This window comes from Pleurodeles waltl, chromosome 5 (assembly GCF_031143425.1).
Source record: "Pleurodeles waltl isolate 20211129_DDA chromosome 5, aPleWal1.hap1.20221129, whole genome shotgun sequence".
Taxonomy (NCBI): Eukaryota; Metazoa; Chordata; class Amphibia; order Caudata; family Salamandridae; genus Pleurodeles; species Pleurodeles waltl.
The window spans coordinates 626,867,782-626,894,185 of NC_090444.1; the positions used below are offsets into that span (position 1 = coordinate 626,867,782).

Here is a 26,404-nt window from a genome sequence, read left to right on the forward strand (position 1 = left end):
ATTTCATTATCACCAAAAAGGAGGCAATAACCACACCACACACAGCGGGTGAAAATGTACCTTTCCTCTTTCTATTGGATATGATTCCAGAAGTCGTACCACATAAAGAGATCAGCAAGTGCTAATTTAAGACTCAGGGTCCTATCACATGAAGGAATCCCTGGTAGAGCTAATTTAATACTGGTCTATGCCACCTTTTTGAGCTGACTGATGCCTCAAGTAGTTGAAGAGCTGGAGCAGCACTATTTTACCTCCTTTGTAGTAAATGTCTACACAAAAACCTTGAAGATGTGTTGCATGTGTTTGGAAATGTAGTCGCATTGTTGACATTCCTGAAAACTCAGAACATAAGACATGGAAATGCACAAACAACCATAACAAGACAATTAAAACATAATAATGCACAACACAACAAAACAGTAAAAATGTGATAGCATCACAACAACCACAACAATATATAATTGCAAAAATTAAGCACAAGAAGCACAACAGCACAAAAATTGTATATCACCTTGCTAGCACGCTCAGTCCTTAGTAAACAAACTTACAAGGGGATGTCTATCGGTCGATGAACCTTTTGATTTGCATGGAGTATCCCAGCTATGTAGTAACCAATGTCCATCAATAATCAATACACAAATCAATATCCATTAAGAAGGACATTAATCAGCAGTTAATAACGTCTACATTCATGAATAACCACAACTCAATATAAGGTTTAGCAATTTTAATTCCCTATTTGTTACAATACTAAGTCATAAGATTAATTCAAACTTTAATCAAATGAAATCAGGATTAATTCATTAGTGACCATCAATAACATAATCTAATCAGAACCTGAGATTAAATAAATCCTAACGCTTCAGCATAAGCCAACAAAGATGAATATGTTAACATCAATAGCAGAGTTCAGCAAATCAGTCCGTCAATCATTTTTCATTATATATGCAAACGTCTTAGAATAATAACCTCACCTAACCCAGATTAGCATTGACATGTGGGACTTCATGCGAAAACAATTTAGAACATGAATTTGGGAAAATATCTAGCTAAAAGAAAAACTATTTAGTCAGTGCAGTTGGTACCTAGAAAGGAAAGGCACAAAAGGTAATTTAGTCACACTGTCATAGCTACCTATCCACGGTATGGATCAGCAACAAAGTGAGTCTTCGTCTTCAGGTCATCAATCGATCAGCATCGCATCAGGCTCTCAAGAGCACGAGCCCAATCACAGAGTCTCGAATCTCTTTGATCTTGCGTCTAACATCTCTCCATCAGTTCTGTCTCCAGACTTCTGCACCTAACATCTCTCCTCTCCCCTTCTTGTCACGGCATTATATCAAAGTCACCCAGACTATCCCCCAAATCCTAATTAATCACCAGTTATGGCTCCATCCAATAATTTCTTTTTCTCAAATCTATGAATTCTAATATTACATAGTTCTGAGGGTGTCGATTGATTCACTGTACGATGTCCTCATCATTCTGCTTGTCAGGTATCGAAAATGTTGCATCTTCTTCTCTAGTCAGTGTCTCCATTGTTCGAATCCTGGGAAAGTACAGCCCATCTGCTTTACACAGTCCTTGATACAATTCTGATTCCATCATCTCCTGTCCGTCGGTTCATCACAGAGAATTTTAGCTAAGCAGACTTTATTAAACAACGAGCAGTTCATGGTCAGTTCAGCACATTAGCTTCTTTACATTGCGTTATTATTCAGATTCTGCGTGAAGCCTGGCAAAACTAGGCCACAACTTCGGCTAAGTTAGCTCTACAATACAATGCAAAGCATACGTTATATACCTCAATATGACATATTACTACAGTGGTTCCCAACCTTTTGACTCCTGAGGACCCCCAATGAATCATTACTGGAAGCCGAGGACCCCCAGCAATTGGTACGATTTAATTTTCAAACATTAAAACAGTAATTCGCAAAAAATATAACAAGTACACACCAAACAAATACTCAAATTACTAAAGATAAAATTCTTTTATATTGAAAAAATATGCAAAAATCGAAACATTTTATTGGGAAGGTTGGTGCCTCATCTCGGCAACTACCTTTTCAATGTTTGGTTTTATTTAGGAAAGGTGAATTCTCAGGTCAGATTCTACATTTCCGGAGCGATTTCTGTTTTTATTTTTTAGGTATGCAAGAACTGAGAAAGCTTTTTCACATAAATACGTGAAGGGGGAAGGAAGTAAACCATAAGGGCCTCTCATCTCTCCCTAGCCTCTCTGTCACATGTGCCTAATTTGTGTTATAGCACCTCTCATACCACTGCAGGGTGTCAGGGCACTTTACAGGGGACTGGAAGGCATAGGATTCACATGTCATCCACACTGGTAGGCATTTTCTAAGAGTGCTTGTTCCAGAGAAGCACAAACTTAGGATTCAGAACACAGCACAGTGATTAGTGATGAAGTTAGCACAGTGCTTAATTTGTAAATAAAAACGTGCCGGTGCCTAAAGCCCTCCTCTTAAACACGCGGCTGCTGCAATTAAATGTAGGTACACGGAATGCAGAGGCAGCAAAATCCTGAAGCCATCTCGGGCCTCTTCAATCCATATAAAGCCACTCCCTGCCACTTCAGCTCACTCTAGCAGGTTTTCTACTTTCTCCCTTTGTGACGTTTTTTCATTTTTCCCTTCCTCCGTCTTTCCATTATGTGTCTTTTGCTCGCAGTAAATGCTTGAGGCAGAAGAATAAACCCCGGCCCTCAAAAATAAGTGCTGGTGCTCAGCACCAGAAACAACAAGCACAAATTAAGCACTGCGTTAGCAAAAGAATGTATTTCTACACAAGCAAATCTTTTTTTAGCAGCATAAGGAAAATGAAAGACAAGGAAAAAAAGAACTTTCTAATTTGTGCTATGCGGTTTGCATGCAGCTCTTAAATGGCAGTTCACAGCTCACTGTGCTAGATTACGATTATGAACTGCATAGTAATAAAATAATCTCTGTGACAAAAGCAGTAACCCACTGTGCCATGCATGTTTCTTTGCATGAAACACATTCTTTGCAGCAGGCACATTAACCATCTGCGCTACCTTTGAGTCAAAACTGCCACTGCACAAAACTCCCATCTCCCCCAGATACATTAATCACTTGAATTAGCTTGATGCTTTTACTTTTGCAGTACACGGAGCTGCGTTTAAAACTGCTCAACAAAGGAAGTAATAAATATGAAAACACACACGCATGTGTTTGTCAGAGGCCCCAGCTGGAGAAGTGCCTTCCTCCCAGTCCAGGCCTGTGGACCCCCTGGGAATGTGTCACGGACCCCTGGGGGTCCGCGGACCACAGTTTGGGAACCACTGTATTACTACATCATTATTATGCATTTTCAACATTTCACATAATTTTTTGTTATTTTTTTAAATATCATCCGTGAATCTTGGTGACCATTCTCCATAGGCACATTTTTCAAACGTGCACATTAATTTTCTACGTTATTTATTTCTACATTTTTTATTGTTCAAAATGCATAAACACTCATTAACATTTCTAATTAACAAATCTGCTTTAGCAGCCTCCACAACAAAATGTTACACAACAAATATAGACACACGTTTTGTCAAACATTAACAACTGCAGAAACCTACTATTTCATAATATGGTGCTAAAGGGTGTTTGCACTAAGCAGTATCTTACTTACCACTAAGGACATGAAATAGTGCCAGACAAAATCTTTTGTGATCCAGCCCACTGTCTCTGGCACAGTTGTGGGCTGACTAGTGTCTTAAATGGTAGAAAAGCTGCAGTAGCACTATTTTACCACCTTAGACGGTGGGAAACGGTGGCTTATCAGAAGACCTTTAAAAGCATGTGATGTGCTGTTTTTGACTAGTAATGCAGGAGCATTTGTTTACATATCTATAGTAAAGAGCAAACGGAACATAACAAATTACACAAAGCAAGATAACACTTTAACTTTAGAGAAGCCAATCTTTACATGTTTACTGTCTTTTTTACATCAAAAACTAGGATATTAAATATATGTAACCTCTCCTATCAATCAAAGACTGAAAAGTTAGAGCAGTGACATAATCTTAACTGACTCAATTTTAACTACAAGTTTGGTTTAGTTTTAAGAAGAAAATGTTGTCACAATAACTTTATAGCATTATTCGAGCTGTGATTTAAAGGAGAGGTAATACACATTTAATCACCCAGCTATTGAAGAGATTATATCGTGAGAATTATTTTCTTTAGGTGAGAGCATATTTAAAAGACGTGTCGCAACAACACATTAGTAGTTCTCCTGTTGAGAATAGTATTATGTTCCTCATTAAAAATACATTTTAAAGTAGGAAACCTGAAAGGAGAGTTTGTTATCTTTTTATTGCGATCCTGGGATGCAGCTTAGTTGTATGTCAGATAGTGCATGATAGCCACAGCTTTGTTTATTTGTAGAATAAATAGAATTGTCATACATTTTGACCTCTGGAGGGAGAATAGAAATGTAGAACCACACATTGGCATTGCCGCAAATTCGTCTATTATAAAAAAAGTAGTAAATTAACTAAACACTCTTTCATTGATTTCCCTAAACAAAGTGCAGGGCCACTTAAACTTAAAGATTTGTAATATGTATCTATGAGTGATTATTGATTTGGTGGACGATTATTATTTTTAACAGCAATATTAAGACAGGCATAATGAAGAAATAGTATGCGAGGGACCCTGGTAAGTGGCAATCCAGAAATAAACCATTGTGTGTTGTTCTTTATTGGAGGTACTTTAGTTGGCTACGGAGTTTACATTGGTATAGAGCCATGCTACGTGTCATAGAGTAAGACATCTGTACGACAACAAATGTAATTTTTGGCTTTTTAATTTTTTAAATATAACTTTATTCCACATATGGGAGTGGTGGCAAATACAATGTGTGGAAGATTGAGCGACACTGCGTGAGTCTGTTCAAGAATATATGAGTATCATTGGTGTAAATAAAACACTTGAATAATATGTTTAAAAATGGCAAATTAAAAAATAGAGAAGTTTGTGTATTTCTTATGTATAATTGTTGTTTTTCTGCTATTTTAATTTTGAGGTGCTATATACTAGGTTTGTGTTATATAATGACTGAGGGAAAAAAGAAATCGTTAATTTACTGAAAAAGGTGAACCAATATAAATGTATCCAACCAAAACACCTCAACAATTTTTTCTCACAATCCGCCTGCACTGAATGATTTTGATTTGATAAATTAGTTCACAATTGAACAGTGACATCATTTAGCAGATGTGCTCAGTTTTAAAGACTAGGGGGGTCATTATGACTGCGGCGGTCCCGGACCGCATCGCCGTTGGTGGTGGTAGTACCGCCAACAGGCTGGCAGTATGAACGGCCAAATTATGACCGTGGCGCATCTGCCACAGTCATACCGCCAGTACCGCCAGGCTACTGACAGCCGGCAGCCTTGCGGTCGTAATCCGCCAGGGCAGCGCTGCAAGGAGTGCTGCCCTGGGGATTATGAGTCCCCATCCACCAGCCTGTCCATGGCGGTAAACACCGCCATGGAAAGGCTGGTGGTAAGTGGGACTCGGGGTGCCTTTGGGGGCCCCTACACTGCCCATGCACTTTACCCCCAGGCACAGCCTCATTGCGCCTCTCACTGCCCGAATTACGGGCAGTGAAATGCGCGACCGGTGCTGCTGCACCCGCTGCACCTCAACATTGCCGCCAGCTCAATTACGAGCCGACTTCAATGTTGTTGTGACTTTTCCGCTGGGCCAGGGGGCGGAAATGCGGTTTCCGTCCGCTGGCCCAGCAGAAATGTAATAATCGGGTGCCAAACATACCGCCAGCAGTGGCGGTATTTTGGCACCCGTCTCATCGGCAGTCTTTTTCAAAGACCACCTATGTCATAATAAGGGCCTAGGTGCCTGATTAAGATCCTGGCAGAGGGAATTACTCCATCACAAACATGACGGATATCTTGTCGGCAGTATTACGATCGCATAATATTCCATGGAGATCGTAATAGAAAGACGGAATATCAGTCATGTTTGTGATGGAGTAATCTCACCGCCCTGATTTAGATCTCGGGGTAGGGGTTACTCTGTTGCAACGGTGACGGATTTCCTGTCAGACGAAATCTAAATGCCATTAAAAGAAATGGTATTTGGATTTCAGCAGACGAGATATCCATCACTGTAGCAACAGAGTAGACCCTCCACCAACATCTAAATCAGGTCTTAATTGATTTGTCTCTCATTTCTAGTTCTTCAGAGGTTGTCTATTATGTTTGGTAATGTTTAATATGTATTGTATGTTTAACAATGATATAACATTTTTTAATCACAATATAACACATTTATATTTTTTCTTCATGTATGTGTTATCAATATGATTTTGGCACATGGTTCATTCAGTTGTTTTAAGAATTTAGTGAATGTATCATTTTGGAGTTTAATTAGGGCTGTTTAGGTATATGGGAAGGCCCTAGCAAAGTGTTTTGGGTGAGTTAGTTCCGTGTTATTCTAACCACTGCTCTTGCTATTGAGACTACTTCAAATTAAGCTACACTCTTCTGATGTATACCTTTGCATAACTTGACATAGAGCACATCTTGATACTCACCCCTCCAAAGATTTCAATTCTATAAAGCCAGCTCTACTGGCTTTGTCATGCGCCTCTTAAGAAATTACCCTGCAAACTCTAAGTATTTAATTCCTGTGCCAATTCAAATAAAGTCAGTGCATTTTATTAAAAAAATAGGAACTAGTGCCTGCTAGAAAAGTTATGATGGCAAATTATTTGTGCAGCTTATATTCATCGGGCGAACCTTCAGCTGCTTTCAAGTGGCAGAGAAGCTGTTTGTCAAACACACAGAGGCCTGGGAGTGGTACAATTTTAAGACGGGTACTACTTCAGTTTGCAGGGGATGCACATTTTTTGCCTTCATGGAGCTGCTGGACCAAAAGCCAGCCTGAGTGAACAAAAGTAAAATGCTCTAATATTGTCTGTGCACCCAGAGTAAATATGATTTTCATGTTTATAAAATATACTACTGGCTACATGTTTCAAAGTAGTTAAAAAGACAAATAGGACACTTTTTTTGGATGCAATCTCTAACCTCTAAAACAGAATACCACTACAACACAAACACATGGTCAGGTCATGCTTCAAAAAATAGTTCTCATTCTTCACGTGTACCTTCAGGGTTAAAGAGCACCGGCGAAGTTCCAGGAAGGAACGAAATGCATTGGCTTAGCTGAAACATTTTTTGTGCTTGATATTTCATCACAATGAAAGATTTTTTCAACAATAGTAGATTGACTCTGGCGTTATTCATGATCCCGAGAATACTACATTGACATGGAGCCCTCTCCTGAGCATATGCCATGGACTATAAGATGCTTTTATGAAATGAGTACACAGCGTGCTTCTTCCAATAAAAGGATCTTGTATGATGGTTAAATTACTCACAAGTGTAACTTACCTACGCGTAACTTACCTTTGTGAATAGCCCCGTGTGATTCCCAAGCCTGGTCCTCAGGTCAGGGAGCAAGCATGCCTTTCCCAGCCGCCACTCACATAGACATAAATAAAAATGAGCAGTAAATACACCACATATTCACATACATTATAAAACTAAACTGGTCTGTCTTGTCTGTTCCTGAAGGCTCAGTCTGTTCTAGACTGGGCAGCATGGCTCTCTGCTAGGACTCTGTCCTGCCCTATAGGCTATGCCTCCTCTGGTCCCAAGGCATGACCATCAAGCAACGATTACAAGGTGGAGGGCGGGGTGATTTTCAAAATAAATGTTTTCTCTTTTCTGAGGTCACAGCAGTTGAAAAAACAAAGAGATAAACAAGTGAAAAAGAAGCATTGGCAAATCTGAAGTGCTGTGGTGCTACCAGCTATTGCTGCACCTTAGCTTTTTTTTTCAGGGAATCAGGAGGGATAATTAACCCCTTCGCTGCCAGACCTTTTCCCCCTCAGTTGCTAAGCCTTTTTTAGGATATTTGTGGCAGTTCGTGCTTAGGACCTCATAACTTTTTGTCCACATAAGCTACCCACGCCAAATTTGCATCCTTTATTTCCAACATCCTAGGGATTCTAGAGGTACCCAGAGTTTGTGGATTCCCCTGGAGGAGACCAATATGTTAGCCAAAATACAGCAGATTTCTTTTTTTTTAAAGGGAAAAAAGGGCTGCAGAAGAAGGCTTGTGTTCTTTTAGCTGAAAATGGCATTGTTAGACTAACAGCCTTAGGGTGATCACCCCTAATTTTTTGCCTGCCTCCCTCCACATTTTGGACACTGTTTTTGCTGGTTTTAGGACTCCGCGCACAAAGTGCACAAAGTGCACAAAGTGCATATACTCTCTCCCTTAAAACATGATGACGTTGGATCATACCCAATTGGCTTTATTTACTTATAAGTCCCTATTAAAGTGCACTATATATGCCCAGGGCCTGAAGATTAAATGCGACTAGAGAGCCTGCAGCACTGATTGTGCCACCCACTTAAGTAGCCACTTAACCATGTCTTAGGCCTGCCATTGCAAGGTCTGTGTGTGCAGTTTCACTGCCAATTCGACTTAGCATTGAAAAGTACTTGCCAAGCCTAAAACTCCCCTTTTTTACTTATAAGTCACCCCTAAGGTAGGCCCTACGTAACACATAGGGCAGGGTGCTGTGTAGACAAAAGGCAGGACATGTACCTGTGTATTTTACATGTCCTGCTAGTGTAAAACTCCTAAATTCCTTTTACACTGCTGTGAGACCTGCTCCTTTCATAGGCTAACATTAGGGCTACCCTCATATACTTTTGGAATGGTAGCTCCTGATCTGAAAGGAGTAACAAAGTCATATTTAGTATGCCCAGAATGGTAATACAAAATCCTGCTGGCAGGTGAAGTTGGATTTAATATTACTATTTTAGAAACGCCACTTTAAGAAAGTGAACATTTCTCTGCACTTAAAACCTTCTGTGCCTTACAATCCACATCTGGCTAGCTTCAGTTGACAGCTCCCTTGTGCATTCACTCAGACAACCCCAAACACAGGATGCTCAGCCACACTTGCATACATCTGCATATTGAATGGGTCTTCCTGGGCTGGGAGGGTGGAAGGCCTGACACTTACATGTCAAAGGACATGTAACCTGCCCTCACACAAAGGATTGCCACGCTCCCTACTGGGACCCTGGCAGACAGGGTAGAACTGAAAGGGGACCTTGTGCACTTCTAAGCCACTCTTCTTTGAAGTCTCCCCCACTTCAAAGGCACATTTGGGTATTTAAACAGGGCCTCTGCCCCTACCAACTCAGACACTTTCTGGAGAAGAACCTGCACCAGAACTTGCAACCTGTCAAGAAGAACTGCCTGGCTGCCCAAAGGGCCCACCTGACTGCTTTTCTGAGAGGCACTGCTGCCTTGCTGTTGCCCTGCTGCCTTGCTGCTCTCTGGCTGTGCTGAAGAAGTGCTCTCCTAAGGCTTGGATAGAGCTTGCCCCTGTTCCCTTAAGTCTCAGGACCAAAAAGACTTAATTTCTGCGAGAAGAACTCCCTGTGCGGCTATTATCGATGCACAGCCTGCAAGAAACAATGCACAGCATGCATCACAGTGAAAAAACCAATGCACGCCGAAAAGGAACGATGCAGCCGGACTTCGCAAGAAGAAGATCGATGCAGTGCCAGCGTAGCGACCATAAATTGGACGCACGGCCCACTGGATCAACGCAAAGCCAAGCCGGAACAACGCAGCCCGACTTCCTGAGAAGAATCAATGCAGCGGCTGCCGTGCAGTAGAAATTTCCATGCAACACCAATCGGATCGACCAAGCCCCTGTGACTTCATCCTGCAAGCACAGTATTTCAACGCATCGTCCCCGGGGTGTCCGAAAACCCCGCAACCCAAAGAGGATCCCAGTCTACACGCAGGAAATCAACGCAAGGCATGCCCAGCGTGAAAACTTGACGACGCATCGCCTGTGTGCAGCAGAAAAAGCGACGTACACTTCCCCATTTTCCACGCATCTCCTCCTCTGTAGTCCCTTGCGGAGAATTTGAACGCAAACCAAGTACTTTGTACTTACAAAATACATTTGTTGCTTTTAAGAGACTAAAGACATTTTATATAAATTTTACTGTGATATTTCAACATATACTTATTGCATCTTAATAATTTTGAGCTGCATCTTACCAGATAAATATTATATATTTTTTCTAAACACTGTGTGGTGTATTTTTGTGGTGTTCTACTGTGTTATTGCATGATTTATTGCACAAATACTTTAAACATTACCTTCTAAGTTAAGCCTGACCGCTCAGTGCCAAGCTACCAGAAGGTGGGCACATGATAATTTGGATTGTGTGTGACTTACCCTGACTAGAGTGAGGGTCCTTGCTAGGACAGGGGGTAATCTGACTGCCAACCAAAGACCCCCTTTCTAACATTGGTGATCAGTGGTGATGATAGAACTTGTATTTGTGCAGTGACATACAATAGCTAAGTGTTCACTACCTACCCACAGTTGAAGGTCAACTTAATTTTTTATCTTTTTTCGGCCTGGCATTTTTACCTAAATCCTCACTCAACATGTCTCTGGCTGGGTCTCAAGCTGGAGATTAAGATTTTGACCAGGCCATGCTGAAGACCTATACTGTTAAACAACTGAAAGGGTTCTGCAAGGATATGAGAGTACCCACCCAAGGTGCCTTCGGGAAGGAGGTATTCAAAATGGTGCTGAGGGCCTGGGCAGAAGCCCAATCAGAGGAGAATGTTGAGGAGGAGGGTCCAGAGGATGGCCCCTCAGAGGATTTCTTGCCATTTGTGGAGGATGTTACCACTGTGATTGTGCCCCCTGCCAAACCAGGGAGCAGTGTCTCTGACCATTGCCTGACCGCAGAGGAAAGGAGGGAGGAGAGAGAGTTCCAATTACAAATGGCAAAGTTAAAAATTGAAGCTGAGAGAGCCTTGGCTGAAAGGAAACTTTTGTTGGCTCATGAACTGAGTCTCAAGGAGCTGGATATCAAGGCAAGACAGTCTGAGTCCAGCAGTGATGGTGGCAGCATACATGCAGGACCTGTTGGGGAAAAAAAGGTTTGTATACCCCAAAGTGTAGTGCTAAGTTATGTGATGGGAGATGACATTGATAGGTGGTTGGCTGCTTATGAAGTTGCACTAAGGGCTTATGGGGTCTCTGAGGAGCAATGGGGGGCGGCCTTGTGGTTTTATGTACCAGTAGTGGGGAGGAACACACTTCTTACACTAGAGCCACAAGATCAAAATGTATATGCACCCATGAAAGCCGCTTTACTTGCCAAGTTTGGGCTGACTCCTGAGAAATACCATCAGAGGTTCAGGGACAGCACTAAACTTTCCACAAATTATTACAAAGGATTATATGATTTGATTCTGAGAGAGCATATGCTCAGTATTTGTTTTACAGAGTTGTGCCAGCACTTAGTAGACAGTAAGCTGACTGATCCCAGGAAGCTTGCTGAGGAGGTGGACCTCTGGGTTAGCACAAGAGTGTCCAGAAAGGTACCTGGGGGGACACCCACAAAGGTGGTCAGGGTTCCCAACATAAGAAAGAGGGGGGAGAAAAACTTAAAAATAGGAACTCTCAAAAGGCCCCCAAAACAATTCCCAACGGGGGTGGTGGTACCCAGCCCCAACCTGCGTTTGAGAAAAAGCCAGGATACTTTGACAAAAAGAAAGAGAAGTTTACCAGCATAGACACTCTAAGGGCGATTCCCAGTGCCCCAAGAGGGCAGAGCCCCACACTGGGTTGGCTAGTTTAGCACATGGAGGGGAGACAGTCCCAGTTAGATTTGGAGAGCAGATAGAGGTGTCACTAGTCTCCCTGGGAGTTAAGGAAATGGTGCCAAAAGCCCACATGCCTGCCAATACTTCCAAGTATAGGCAGTGGGTCACCATTGATGGGCAAAGGGTGGAGGCTCTGCTTGACACAGGAGCCAGTATGACACTGTCAAGAGTCAGCAGAGCAGATCATCCCTAATACATTCCACCAGGTCATAGTCGCTGACAATCGTGAGAGTCACCTATCGGTGCCTCTGGTTCCCTTTGAGTGTGGGGGGTCTCTGGTACTCTAAAGGTAGCTGTGAGTCCTGCCATACCTGTAGATTGTCTGTTAGGCAATGATCTTGAGCATACTGCCTGGAAAGAGGTAGAGCTCAGATCCCATCTGGAGATGTAAGGTTTGCCTGAGTAGGTCTGCATGACAACAAGGTCCATGGCTGCCTGGGAAAGGAGTCAAGGGCGTCTGGAGCCAGGAACAATGGCCCAGACAGCTGCACAGAGAAGGGCAAGGGGCATTGGAAAACCGCCTCAGGAATTCCCACAGTGGTAGACGGGGTCCCAGAGGAGGAGGCCCCTGAGCCAACTGGAGAGGATATTTCTGACCTGGGTAACCTGCCCGAACTTGCTGGCTGGCAAGTAGAGGGTGGGCCAACCACGGAGAAATTCTGCAAAGCGCAGAAGGCGTGTCCCACTTATTTGAGGGTCTGAGGCAACAGGCTTCAGCCCAAGCAGCAGGTGAAGCCTCAGGCGATCACCATGTATATTGGGAGAATGATCTCCTCTACAGTGAGCCTAAGGCTCCGGCCATTGGGGCAGCACTTGTGCTGGTGGTCCCCCAGTGTTACCCGGCATTCCTACTGGGCCTGGCTCACAACATCCCCCTGGCAAGACGTTTGGGCCCGACAAAACCTTTGCCAGGTTTTTCACCCACTTCCAATGGCCTAGATTGCGGGTAGCCTCAGGTTATTTCTGCAGGGCCTGCCCCACCTGCCAGGCTACTGGGAAAACAGGGAAAAGGCTTAAGGACCCCCTGATCCCACTCCCCATCGTTGCAACCCCCTTTGAAAGAGTGGGCATCAACGTCATTGGTCCCTGGACCCCAAAACCACCTTAGGCAACAGGTTTATCCTGGTTTTGGTGGACCATGGCAACCTCTACCCAGAGGCAACCCCTTTGAGAACAGTGACTGCATCGGTGGTGACCAGAGCTCTGATGGGAGTATTTACCCGTGTGGGGTTCCCAAAAGGAGGTTGTGTCTGACAGAGGCACAAACTTCATGTCAGCATACATGAAGTCTATGTGGGATGAGTGTGGGGTAACCTACCCGTTTACCACCCCTTACCATCCTAAATCCAGAGAGATTCAACAAGACCCTAAAAGGCATGATCACTGGCCTAGCTGTGGCCATGAGGTGTAAGTGGGATGTCCTCTTGCCATGCCTTCACTTTGCTTATGGGGAGGAGCCCCAGAAACGGGTGGGGTTCAGCCCCTTTGTTCTATGGTGACCCTGTCAGGGCACCACTAAGCATAGTGAAAGAGGGATGGGAGAAAGCTCCCAAGAAACCTCCCCAGGATGTGGTCAGTTACATGCTGGCCCTCTGCAACCAGACGCAGCGTTTCTGGAAGCAGGCCAAGAGTAACCTCGAGGCCAGTCAAGAGGTGATGAAGGAGTGGTATGACCGGAAGGCCACTCTGGTTGAATTTTCCCCTGGCGACAATGTTTGGGTGATGGAGCCAGTAGAGCCTAGAGCTCTCCAGGACCGCTGGAGTGGCCCATTTGAGATCAAGGAGCGGAAGGGGGAGGCCACTTACCTAGTGAACCTCAAGAACCCTAGACACCCCCTAAGGGTTCTCCACCACAACCGACTAAAGCCTCATTTTGAGAGGTCTGAGGTCATTAAGCTCCTTGTGACAGATGAGGGTACGGAAGAGGAGAGTGAGCCTCTTCCCGACCTCCTCATTGCCAAAGAAGGTGATGGGTCAGTGGAGGGTGTCAATCTTTCTGACTCCCTGACTCTAGATCAGAGAGGAGACTGCTACAAGTTGTTGAAGCAGTTCTCTTCCCTGTTGTCCCTCACTCCTGGAATCACACACTTGTGTGTCCATGACATTGACACAGGAGACAGTCCACCTGTGAAGAATAAAGATTACAGGGTGTCAGGCAAAGTGAGGTCCAGTATCAAGGATGAGGTTTCCAAGATGCTGGCTCGTGGGGTGATAGAGAAGTCCAGCAGTCCCTGGTCCACCCCAGTGGTGTTGGTTCCCAAGGCTGCTGCTCCCGGTGCCAGGCCAGAACTTAGGTTCTGCGCGGACTACCAGGGTCTCAACTCTGTCACGAAGACTGATGCTCACCCCATCCCCAGAGCTGATGAGCCTGTGGATAGACTTGGTGCTGCCAATTCCCTAGTACCTTTGACCTCATGTCAGGGTACTGGCAGATTGCTTGCCTTGACTAAAGGGGCTCAAGGGAGATCTGCTTTCTCCATTCCTGAGGGCCATTACCAGTTCAAAGTAATGCCCTTTGAATTGAAAAATGCCCCAGCTACCTTCCAACGGTTGATTAACGGGATTCTAGCTGGTAAGGATGCCTTCTGCACAGCCTACCTAGATGACATAGCCGTCTATAGTTCCAGCTGGGAGAAACTCCTTCTCCACCTCAAGGAGGTGCTTCAGGCCCTGCAACAGGCAGGCCTGACCATCAAGGCCAGTAAGTGCCAAATTGGGTAGGGTTCCGTGGTGTACTTGGGACACCTAGTAGGTGGTGGTCAGTGCTAAAATCACCATCTTCCCAGCTTTCAGGAACACGCAGACTTGAAACAGAAAACCACATTTTCCAACACAATTTTGGCATTTTACTGGGACATACCACATTTTTATTATTTCTGTGCTTTTAGCCTCCTTCCAGTTAGTGACAGAAATGAGTGTAAAACCCATGCTGGATCCTGAACAGCTAAACATTTCTAAAAAGTAAACAAAATTCTGAATTCAGCAAGGGGTCATTTGTGTAGATCCTACGAGGTTTTCCTACAGAAAATAACAGCTCAAATAAAAAGAATATTGAAATTGAGGTGGAAAAAACAGCCATTTTTCTCTATGTTTTACTCTGTAAATTTTTCCTGCAATGTCAGATTTTTAAAAGAAATATACCATTACGTCTGCTTGACTCTTATGGTTGCAGGATATATAGGACTTTTAGGTTTATCCAGAACTTTAGGTAACCAGAGCCAATAAAGGAGCACCTTGCAATAGGTTTCCATTGTATACTAGGTATGCAACAAATCATTTGGTGAAATATAAAGAGTGAAAAATAGGTATCACGAAAAACTTTGTATTTCCAAAATGGGCACAAGATAAGGTGTTGAGAAGCAGTGGTTATTTGCACGTCTCTGAATTTCGGGGTCCCCATACTAGTATGTGAATTACAGGGCATTTCACAAATAGACTTCTTTTTTACACACTGTCTTACATTTGGAAGGAAATTTAGATATAGACAAGGGGCAATAACACTTGTTCTGCTATTCTGTGTTCCACCAAGTCTCCCGATAAAAATGGTACCTCACTTGTGGAGGTAGGCCTAATATTCGCAACAGGAAACACAACATGGACACATCACATTTTTACATTGAAATCTGACGTGTTTTTTAGAAACTGCCTAGCTGTGCATTTTGGCCTCTAGCTCAGCTGGCACCTAGGGAAACCTACAAACTCTGTGCATTTCTAAAAACTAGACACCTAGGAGAACCCAGGATGGGGTGACTTGTTGGGCTCACACCAGGTTCTGTCACCCAGACTACTTTGCAAACCTTAAAATTTGGCAAAAAAACACTTTTCTCTCACATTTCGGTGATAGAAGGTTCTGGAATCTGAGAGGAGCCACATATTTCCTTCCATCCAGCATTTCCCCAAGTCTCCCGATAAAAATTGTACCCGACTTGTGTGAGTAGGACTAGTGCCTGCGAGAGGAAATGCCCTTAAACACAACATGGACAAATCACATTTTCCCAAAGAAAACAGACCTGTTTTTTCCAAAAGTGCCTAGCTGTGGATTTTGGCCTCTAGCTCAACCGGCACACAGGGAAACCTACCAAACCTGTGCATTTTTTAAAACTAGACACCTTAGGGAACCCAGGATGGGGTAACTTGTGGTGCTCTCACCAGGTTCTGTTACCCAGAATCGTTAGCAACCTCAAAACTTGGCAAATAAATACTTTTTCCTCACATTTCGGTGATAGAACATTCTGGAATGTGAGAGGAGCCACACATTTCCTTCCACCCAGCATTCCTCCAAGTCTCCCAATAAAATGGTACCTCACTTGTATGGGTAGGCCTGGTGCCCGCAGCAGGAAATGCCCCCAAAACACTATGTGGACACATTACAATTATCAAATACAAAACTACCTGTTTTTGGTGGGAGGTGGGCACCTGCGTTTTCGGTCCTGGGCTCAGCAGCCATGTAGGGAAAGTTACCAAACCCAGACATTTCTGAAAACTAGACACCCGAAGGAGTCCAGGGAGGTGGGACTGGTGTGTATCCCCAATTGTTTTCTTAACCAGAATACGCAGCAAACCTGAAATTTAGCTAAAAAATCATAATTTCCCCATATTTCTGTGTGGGATCACCACACCGGCACAAATTTCCTACTATTCAATGTTCCCCTCAGTTCTTCCAATAAAAATGTTACCTCACTTGCCTGTGACAGGGAAGACCCAAAAACATGTCGGAAATGTGGGGGAACCAAACAGGGTCCAAAAGGGCAGTTTGGAAAAAAATGTTTTTAGGCCAACAAGTGGGGCAGAATTTTTATTGGTATAGAAGCGGCCATGCTGGGTGGTAGGAATTTTGTGGATTCCCATGGATTCTGGAAGGTACCATCACAAAAATGTGGGGAAAATGTGGGATTTTAAGCAAAGTTGGAGGTTTGCAGGGGACTGTGGGTAGGAAAATGGGGCTGGGTGCATGTGAAGAACACCATCCTGGATTCACCCAGATATTTAGTTTTCAGATGTGTCTAGGTCTCGTAGACTTTTCTACATGGCAGCGTCCCAAAGTCCAAAAAGTGCAGCTCTCACCTTTCCAAGTGGGATGATTTTGAGAGTTAGACAAGCTCTCATGGCCCAAATATCCTTATAAAAATAGGCCGATCTGCCCCCAACGGGCCTAAGGGGTCGCTCCCCTTGCATGAACTTGGCACCCAAAAAAAAATCCCTGGTGTCTAGTGGTTTCTGCCCCCCTTGGGGGCAGATTGGCCTAAGAACAAAAGGCACATACAAGCACTCACATGTCTGTACATTAACACATGCATTCAACACTCAAAACACCCCCACACACACACAACACCCCACCCCCCTCCCCTGTCGAAGACCCTACTTACCTGGATTCAGGGGGTCCTCTGGCAGGAGACGGGACGGGGCACTGCTACCGCCAGCAGCACCCACCAGCAGAACACCGCCAGGACATATCATGTGTCATGATACGCCTGCTAGTGGTCGCAGCGTCGCCCTACCTCCATCCACCAGAATGGCCACAGCTGGATTTCCACCATTCTTGTGGCAGAAATCCAGCTGTGGTCATAATATGGCAGACAGTTGGTAGCAGCGGGAATGGTCTTCTGGGGGCCGTTGCCGCGGCGTCAGGCAGTTTTCACCCCCTCCTTAAAATGAGGGCCTATATAAATATAATATGTTATCAAGCCCAGAATTACTCATAAGGTAGCTATGAAATAAACAAAGTAGGGACTTATGTTCATGCTCATATGGATGGGATCTTCGTGACAAAGTGCCAGTTCTTCTTTCTCATAAATGGGCCGGGAAGGACCCTTGTAGGTTCTTTTGAATCTACCTAATCACTCCCCAGTAATAAGAGAAAACGGTTGGTTAAATTGTTTGCTTCAAAAAGAAACAGCAGGAAAATAAGTGAAGGATGGTATGGTGCAATACTATCATATGATAACTTGCAAGGTGCACCTTTAAATTAGATAAGCCAGTGAAAATTGTATTATTATAATTTTAAAGTTCTCTGTACTTTGCATTTAGGATTGTGAACATATCAATTTTTCACATTTGAATCTGGTTCTTACTTTTGGCTTTTAGTGAAATACACTCTAATTGACTGATTGAATGATGGACTGGAAGAGTAATAAAGTTAGTTAGCCAGCAGAGTTCTTAGTGACTCCAAACTAAAGTTGCATAGATATTTTAAACCCATTCCATACTCTTTCTCACATGCTGCCATAATTTAAGAAAAATGCTTGAATTGTGTTTGCCTGGGGCTGTATTATGCATATTGTGCACTTTCTCTGCCTGCACAATGGTGCACCTTTCAAATAGTGTGCCAGGTGCAAACAGAATTGCAAAGAAAGCGCTGCCCCAGGGCAGCCATGAACTCTCTCTTGCCTGGGGGCAGTTCATTCAAGTGAAATATGGAGCAGCTGTTTTAACACCTGTTAGGCCTGTCATCCTCAGGGTGATCTTTCCCGAGACTTTTTGCCTTTCAGTTTTGCAGATTTATTTTTTGGCCATACGACTTGTGCACTTTACCACTGTTGACCAGTGCTAAAGTGCATGTGCATCTCCCTAAACATGATGACATTGGAATATACCCGATTGGCATATTTGAATTACTAGTAAGTCCCTTGTAAAGTGGTATACCATCGACCCAGGCCATGTACTTCAAATACTACTAGTGGGTTTGCAGCACTGATTGTGCCACCCACCTAAGTAGCCTTTCAAACTTGTCTTAGGACTGCCATTGCAGGACCTGTGTGTGCAGTTTACTGCCACTTCGACGTGGCATTTAAAACCTCTTGTTAAGCCTTAAACTCATATATATAAGTCACCCCTATGGCAGGCCCTAGGTAACCCATAGGTCAGGGTGTTTTATATGTCCTGGTAGTGTAAAACTGATGAGAAAAGAATAGTTTTGTCATGTTTCATATCTTTGGAATAGTAATGATAAATCCTCTTTATTGGTGGTCGGATTTAACATTACTATTTAAGAGATGCCACTTTTAGAAAGTGGGTAATGCTCTATGTGCCTGGTAGCCTGTCTCCAATATACATCTGTACTGGGCTGAGTGACAGCTACATTTGTGCATTCCCTCCAGACATCCACAACACAGGATATCCAACTGCATCTGCATTCATCTGCATCCTGATGGGTCTTCCTAGGCAGGGAGGATAGGAGGGATCCACCCTTACACTTTAAAAGGTAGAGGCCTAACCCCATGCAAAGGGCTGATTATCCCCCACAGAAGCCTGGGAGATAGGGCTGAGTTTAAAGGAATCCTTGTACACATCAGACAGTTCCTTTAAAATCATCCCCTACATCAAAGGCACTTTTTGGGTATAAGTACTAGGTCTCTAACATCCTCAAATCAAACACTTTTGGACCACTAATCAGTCATCGCTGGCTCTACATCTGCACATTGCTAGAAGGAACTGCTGTGTTGCCAGAAGGGACTGCCACTTTGCTACCTGCTTTCCTCTGTTGCCCTATTGCTTGCTGTGTGCTCTGCTGCAGGATTGACTGCCACTTCGCTACCTGCCTTGTGTTGCTGCCCGCTGCTTACTACCTCTGGCTGTGCTTTAATCAAGTGTTCTCTAAGGGCTTGTTGGCTCGCCTCCTGTTCCTGAATTCTCAGGGCCATCAAAGACTTCATAGCCACTGTGTGTCCGGTGGCTGAACTCTACTGTTAAAGCTGATCGCGCTGGATCACTAGTTTACTATTCATCATTTTGTGCTTTTCCTGACTGTAGGGAGTGTGCTTCAAGTTTGTTCGACTTCCAGTGTGCATTTTTTGTGACAATCATCGCTTCGATCGGTGATGCTGCTACCCCCCTGCAATGCGGCCCTCGAGCATTGTGTTTATTTTTATTTTATTTTTAAAGTTTTCTATAGCGCTGGCATGACCCAGAGGGTATCAGAGTGCTTTACAACATTATAGATAATAAACACATGAAAAACACATGAAAAACATAAGAATCACATTACAGACCAGTTATACAGAAGGGTTCTCATGGACTAAAGGATAGCGATCCCGCAGTGCTGGGGTGGGGGGGTGAGAGATTTCTTTTGGCGTGGAGGTTGGTTTAGGAGGTATTCTTTAAGTAACTTCTTGAAGATCTGATGGGAAGGGTTGGATCTGTTGTGGATAGGTATGGAGTTCCATATTCTCAGCGCGTTGTTTGAGAAGGAGCCTGACTGAGTTTTTTGCTTGTTGGATTTTGGCAGGAGGAGGAGGAAGGAGTTTGAGCTTCTTAGAGATCTTGTTTGACCAGCTTTCAAGAGTTTTTTGGTGAGGTATTCTGGTTTCCCAGTGTGAAAGACTTTGTGTGTTAGGCAGGCAGTGCGGAATGAGCAAGGGGCCTCAATCTGGAGCCATTTAAGACTCTTCAGGGCCGGGGAGATGTGGTCATATTTTTTATTTCCCGTCACCAGTCTGGCAGCTGCATGAAGAGTGGACCTGATGGGGCAAGTTGGGATTTGGCCGTGCCGGTAAGGATGGCGATCCCATAGTCTAGTCTTGAGAGTACCAGTGCTTGTGCGGCTTGCTTGAGATCATCCTGGGGAATGAAGGATTTGATTTTGTGCAGAAGTTTAAGGCTGTGGAAAGCGTTGTTAGCATTCTTCTTGATGTGGTCCTGCATAGTCAAGTTGGAGTCCAGAGTGATTCCCAGAGATTTGACCGTGCTTGATGGGGTGAGAGTACATTTGAGAGCGTCAATGGAGCTGGTTTGATTTCGAAAGGAGGAGTATTTCCGTCTTATCTTGGATTAGTTTGAGATGGTTATGAGAAAGCCAACAGTGGGCTTCTTTAAAGGTGTTGTTCAGACAGTGGATATCTTCTAAAGAGGATATTTCAATATAAGGTTGCGTGTCATCAGCATAGAGATGGAAGGGGATATTGGCTCGAGCAAGAATGGTGGTAAGAGGGTCCATGTAGATGTTAAAGAGAGTGGGAGAGAGGACCGATCCTCTGGTAATTAATGAGGTGGGTGAGGTCGAGTTGAGAAGTTTTACTTGTTGCGTTTGGTTTTGTAGGAAGGAGGAAAACCAGCAGAGGACTGTACCTTCAATGCTAGTCTCTTCTGGAGAGAGTCCAGAAGGAGCTTGTGGTCGACAGTGTCGAAGGCCGCTGTTAGGTCTAGGAGAATCAGAAGGCAGGGTCGGTCGGAGTCAAGGGAGCTGTGGAGGTCATCTACTATGTTGAGGATGGCTGATTCTGTGCTACAACCTTTACGGAAGCCTGATTGTAGAGGGTTGTGGAGGTTGTTGTTATCAATGTGATGGGTTAGTTGTTGGAGAACACATTTCTCTAGAGTTTTGGCAAGGAAGGGAAGGTTAGAGACTGGTCTGTAGTTATAGAGGTTGTTGGGGTCGGCTCCCGGTTTCTTTAGAATCGGCGTGATTTGGCCTAGTTTTAGGCAGTCAGGAATCACGCCGGTTTGAAGGGAGTTGTTGATGATCTTAGTGCATGTCGGGGAGAGGGACTGTTGGATTTTTTTTGGCAGGGAAGAAGGGAGAGGGACGGCTAGGTGGGAGGATGTTTTGGAGGTGGACATAAGTTTGGAAATGTCCGGTGACCAGGGGCGTGCCTGTGATCTGAGTTCCCTAGGCTCATCAGTCAGGACCCAACCTCAGGAGCAGCATCGGGTGTTCAACTCTGACATCTCCAAGGCCTGGCATTTACATCAACCCTGTCCTGGGCTTGTTGACTTCAGAGCTCCCTTCTAGTGGGGTACTGTGCTCTGTCAGTCAGATCCACAAAGTCAGTGTAGTCACGCTGCACGCTCGTACGTGGCAGAGCTCCCCTGCACCCTTCAGTCCCTAGAGACCAGCGCAGCATTCACTTGGGTGCCTCTTGAGCACTGTCCTATGCAGGAGTCTCAGCGGAATCTCATCTAAACGATGCACTGCTTGGATCGGTGAAGTTTTTAATCTTGCAGCCTGTGATTGCGGTAGAACTGTGTTTATCTGTATGTATTCTAAGTCAAAACATGAACGTTTTATCTTATAACCTGGGATTTTTGTAACACTATGTCCTAACTTGAAAAGTATTGATTATATTTATATTTCTTTGGTCGTGTTTTACTGCTAATACAAAGAGTTCTTTTTATAACCCTGTGTGGAGTCTTTTTTGGTGTATTCAATGTTTTACTGTGTGTGTGTGATGCACAAATATTTTACACATTGCCTCTTCTGATAATGTTGCCTGCTGTGCGCCACACTATCAGAGGGTGAACACAGGTTATCACAGTTGTGTTTCTAGCTTACCCTGACTAGAGTGGTGGGTTCTGCCTGGCTTAGGTTAATACCCTAGCCAACCAGAAACACCGTTTCTAACAAAGCTGCTCTGTGTTTTGGAGGTGCAGCTGGCCTACCTGCAGGGGATGTTTAGAGGGCCCATGGGACCCCCTTCCTCCCCCAAGACGGTTGCCTTTAGGAGGTGCACTGAAAGTGTGCCACCTTTTTGTGGTTAACTTTCAGTGCACCTCCTAAGGGCATGTTTGCCTCTGCACTTGTGTCCATAATACGGTGGGGTGCAGAGGAAAAGTGATTCCCTCATTTGCAAATGCCCTCTGAAGATAGCGCTAGTGCTACATGTCAGCACTATCAGTATTATAGAAGGCGACGCACAAGCGTATGTGGCCCTTTCTATAATACCACTGTTCCCTTGGCACACAAAGCAGGCACACACGCCTGTTGCACCCCTAGGGCACATTGTATAAAAGAGCCCATGGTAGCTATTCATAATCCTAAACAATGTAAACAACAATGGCTGATTTATAAGTCTCCAAATGTAACTTTTATTTCAAAACCAGTACTCAATTTTGTATTAGACCATGCACCAGGAGGCTTAGGATGAGCTACTCAATCACTTTTTCAGAAGGAGCACACTATCTGGCAGCAAAGGACAGCTTTCCACAACTGAATTATGTGTTGTGATAGTGCATCACCGGCCAATCATAACATGTCATTTTGGATGTTCCTGCAGCACCCTAGCTAATCACAGGATGTTCATATTGTAAAACCCCATTGCCTATCAACCCAGTACATTATGCAAAAGTAGGTTTGTGTTAGCTTTTTTAAGCTTCATTGCCAGGAGGATTTTTACAAACCACTAACAGGCCTGCCCAGTCCTGCTTCCAGCAAGCATATTTTGAAGGTATTAGTAAACTATTTTAGATAGCATTATCATTGCGCTAGGTGCCCTTTAACCTTGTTATGCAGTTATCTATGACTTGAGACACATAACTTCAGTGGCAAGCAAATATCTAATTTTGATGCCACCCAGACTGTTCATTAATGTCACATCAATCAAACAATATCAGTAGAATAGTTATTCAGATGTAAACACCATGTAAACGTTCAATTTATAGTCGTCGGTACAGCAACATATGCCAAAAGGTAGTGTTCTAGAAAGCATGGTTCTGTACTACATAAGTTCCATCACACCTTTTCATTTCAATAGTGTTCCATTAGGTGTTTACTTGCATGTAATTAATGACCGAAAGAGATCCTATTGATTTACTGTAGACCATGTTCTAATGGCTAAAGACGCTGTGGCTTCCTGAGACCGCAAAACTTCATTACATAGCACACCATTTCCAATGTTGAAGAGTACATTGAGAATATGATGGTATGTTAATAGTTGGGGACAACGTGAAGGGCTTAGGAAGTGGTTGAAACATTTAGGAACAAACATAAATACTTTTTAGAGTGATGGGGTAAAGGAAGGGTATGTACACTTTGAAAAAATGCTATTTTTATTAAAGGTTGTTACATTTGTGTAAAACACGGGTTTAGGGAAAGACATTGATTTGTTAATCAAACAGAGAGGTAAGGCAGGAGAGAATGGTTCAAGATGATGAGTCAGACAGAAGCAAAAAGGAAAACATTAGATCTTATGATGGGAAGCACCTAGCCCTATTTGTCATGTCCTTTGAGGTTTCTCTGCATTTTGGACCTACATTCCCAGGTCAAACAGGATGACGTTAGAAGCCATCCCAGAGTCATTGGATGATCATCCAACTACTGTAGAAGTCATTTATACGTCATCAGACATCATCAACCCCCTGAAGTCATCAACAAGGTTTAGAAATTTCTGCCTGATGATTTGAAAATGACTTGAAAATGAGCATTTGATGACTTCACCAGATGTAATCGTCCCTGATGATCTGAGGATGAGTATGTGATTACTTATCAAGATTATTCCTGATGACTTGAGGATGATTTGAAGACGACTATTTGGTTACTTCATAGGCATTAACAGAATGAAATTGACCTTGATGGTCTGGGGATGATTTACTCATCACTTTGCAACCCTTTCTCCACTTTGGGTTCATTTTGTTAAAAAAATGAAACCTAAATGATAATTTCCAAATAAATTGTTCATTAGTGGACAATGAACAGCATTATCTATTCCATACATTTTCTGTTATATGTAAATAAGCATACAATGTTTTCTGTACTGAAGGTTGTCGTAGGATCATATTTATTGGCTTTTTAAAATTTAATCTGATTTTATAAAAGTGAAAGCAATCACCCAGTGTTAAAATGAGCAATACTTAATTTTAATAAAGAGTCTAATTGAGTAGTATAGAAAGGGCATTTAGATTAAGGGGCACTGCTTCAGGGTTAACTTATAGTATGGACAGGCACATAATGTGGTTCATTCTGTGCTTTATAGCAACCCTGACATATTAACTAGGGGTGTGTGAACATCACAATTTATTTTAAAGTTCCTGGTTAGAGATATCCCCTTATTAGAGCCTGAGCCGCAAAAAAAACAAACACCTGCTCCATCTAACCTCCTTTTCCCTGGAAAAGGCACTTTATCTGAGCCATATCGATCTTCCCCAGAGCTTGAATCAGATACTCCAGCATTTGCACTGTCACCATGCCTCTCTCCCTGTAGCTCAGAATGCTACATGGTGTGGCGTCCTGCAGTGAGGAAGTAGTCCAGTGTTCAGGGCAGTGGTGATGTTTGTCTGTGTGAAATCAAGCAAAGTTGGGAACCTTTGCACTCCTTTGAGGTGACAAGAATTAGAACCAATCTCGATGAAACAGAGACTGCGATATTATGCAAAAATGAACAAGGGGTTCAATAACTCTGCTTTGCATTAAACCAGCTTATAAAAGTTGAATGCAAAGTTAGTGTGCTTTGTTTGACCTGGTCTGAAAGCCTCGCTCCATGCGTACCCCCCCACGACTTTTTTTTGACGCAACAGCACAAGTAGTTTGATTTGTCCCCATTCAAAATTAGCTCTGCCAAGTACCACACACCTCAGGCTAAATGAAAGAATATTCTAACATTCCCTGGATTACCACAACGTCTAAATTAATCATGAATATCGGGTGCGCTCAGATTCTTTTGTTTGCTCCAAGCACCAAAGACTGCGCCTCACCTACTTGCTATATGAACTAATCACAGGGTCACCAATGTGAGGTCAATTTCTATCAGTACATATCTGAATTCTTTGCTCTGTAATTCATGCCCTACACTCCTTGCTAGTCACATGTGTACGAACCGTAACACAACTAACAGCCCTGTTGCTGTACATCCTAAGCTTGTAATGTGCCATGTTGGAGTGTTTAAAAAGGAGCTTTTAGAACCATCACTCACTGCATTTTAGTAATTATATGCTACATACGGCCGAGCTTCGCAGAGTAGAAATTCTGAGGCACAACCTTCACTAAGCCAGCTTTCAGAATTGTATTACTGCCAGGATTTGTACCTCACTATGCCCCCATCTCACAATGGTATCTATTCTTGTCCATTGAATCCAAACACTGCTAAGTTCTTGCAGCTCTCTCCTTTCTCTGTTAGCAGCAGGGAGGCACTCCCGACCTCTCTTCTTGCCCTGCAACTCACCAGTTTCCTCTGAACTGAGGCAGAAATGCCAGATGCCATTCTGCAGCTCGACATGCCAGAAGCCTCCCTCCACCACCCCTGTGTGTACTCTCAGATATCTCCATCCCTGCAGATGCATCGGGGTCTGAAAGAGAAGAGCTGTGGAATGACTGCCACAGACACAGGATGAGGAGGTCAGGATACTAACTTGGATTGTTGTGGCTTACCAGTGAATCATATATCCAGTACTTAATTTGTAAATTAAGAGGTGCCGTTGCTCAAAGCCCTTCTCTTAAACACGAGGCTGCTGGAATTAAATCTGCCAGCACTGAATACTGAGGCAGCGTAATACTGAAGCCATCTCGGGCCTCTTCAAACCATTTACGGCCACCCCTGGCCCTTCAGCTCATCCTACAACTTTCTACTTTCTCCCTTTATGATGCTTTTTCGTTTTTCCTTCTTCTGTCTTTCACATAAGTGTCTTTTGCTCGCAGCAAATGCTTGAGGCATAAGAATAAGCCCCGGCCCTCACAAATAAGTGACGGTTCTCAGCACCGGAAACAAGCACAAATTAAGCACTGCATATTTCACATCTGGAGGGCTGTTTAATTATTATCACTCTACATGTAAATTAAATTAAACTACATGTCCCAAAATGCAAGGTATTCTTGTTAAAACGGAAGAACGGAAAGTGTCAACCATGACTAGGAATCACACTTGTCACAAAATGATTGTTAAGATATTTACTCAAAAAGCTATTGCATGA

General features: G+C 43.6%; 1 protein-coding gene across 1 annotated transcript in view; it reads left to right on the forward strand.

Annotated features, from left to right (window-relative positions):
- Positions 1 to 26,404, forward strand: part of LOC138295883 (chitin synthase chs-2-like) — a 442,200-nt gene that overhangs the window by 75,210 nt on the left and 340,586 nt on the right. The gene's annotated exons all lie outside the window — the stretch shown is intronic.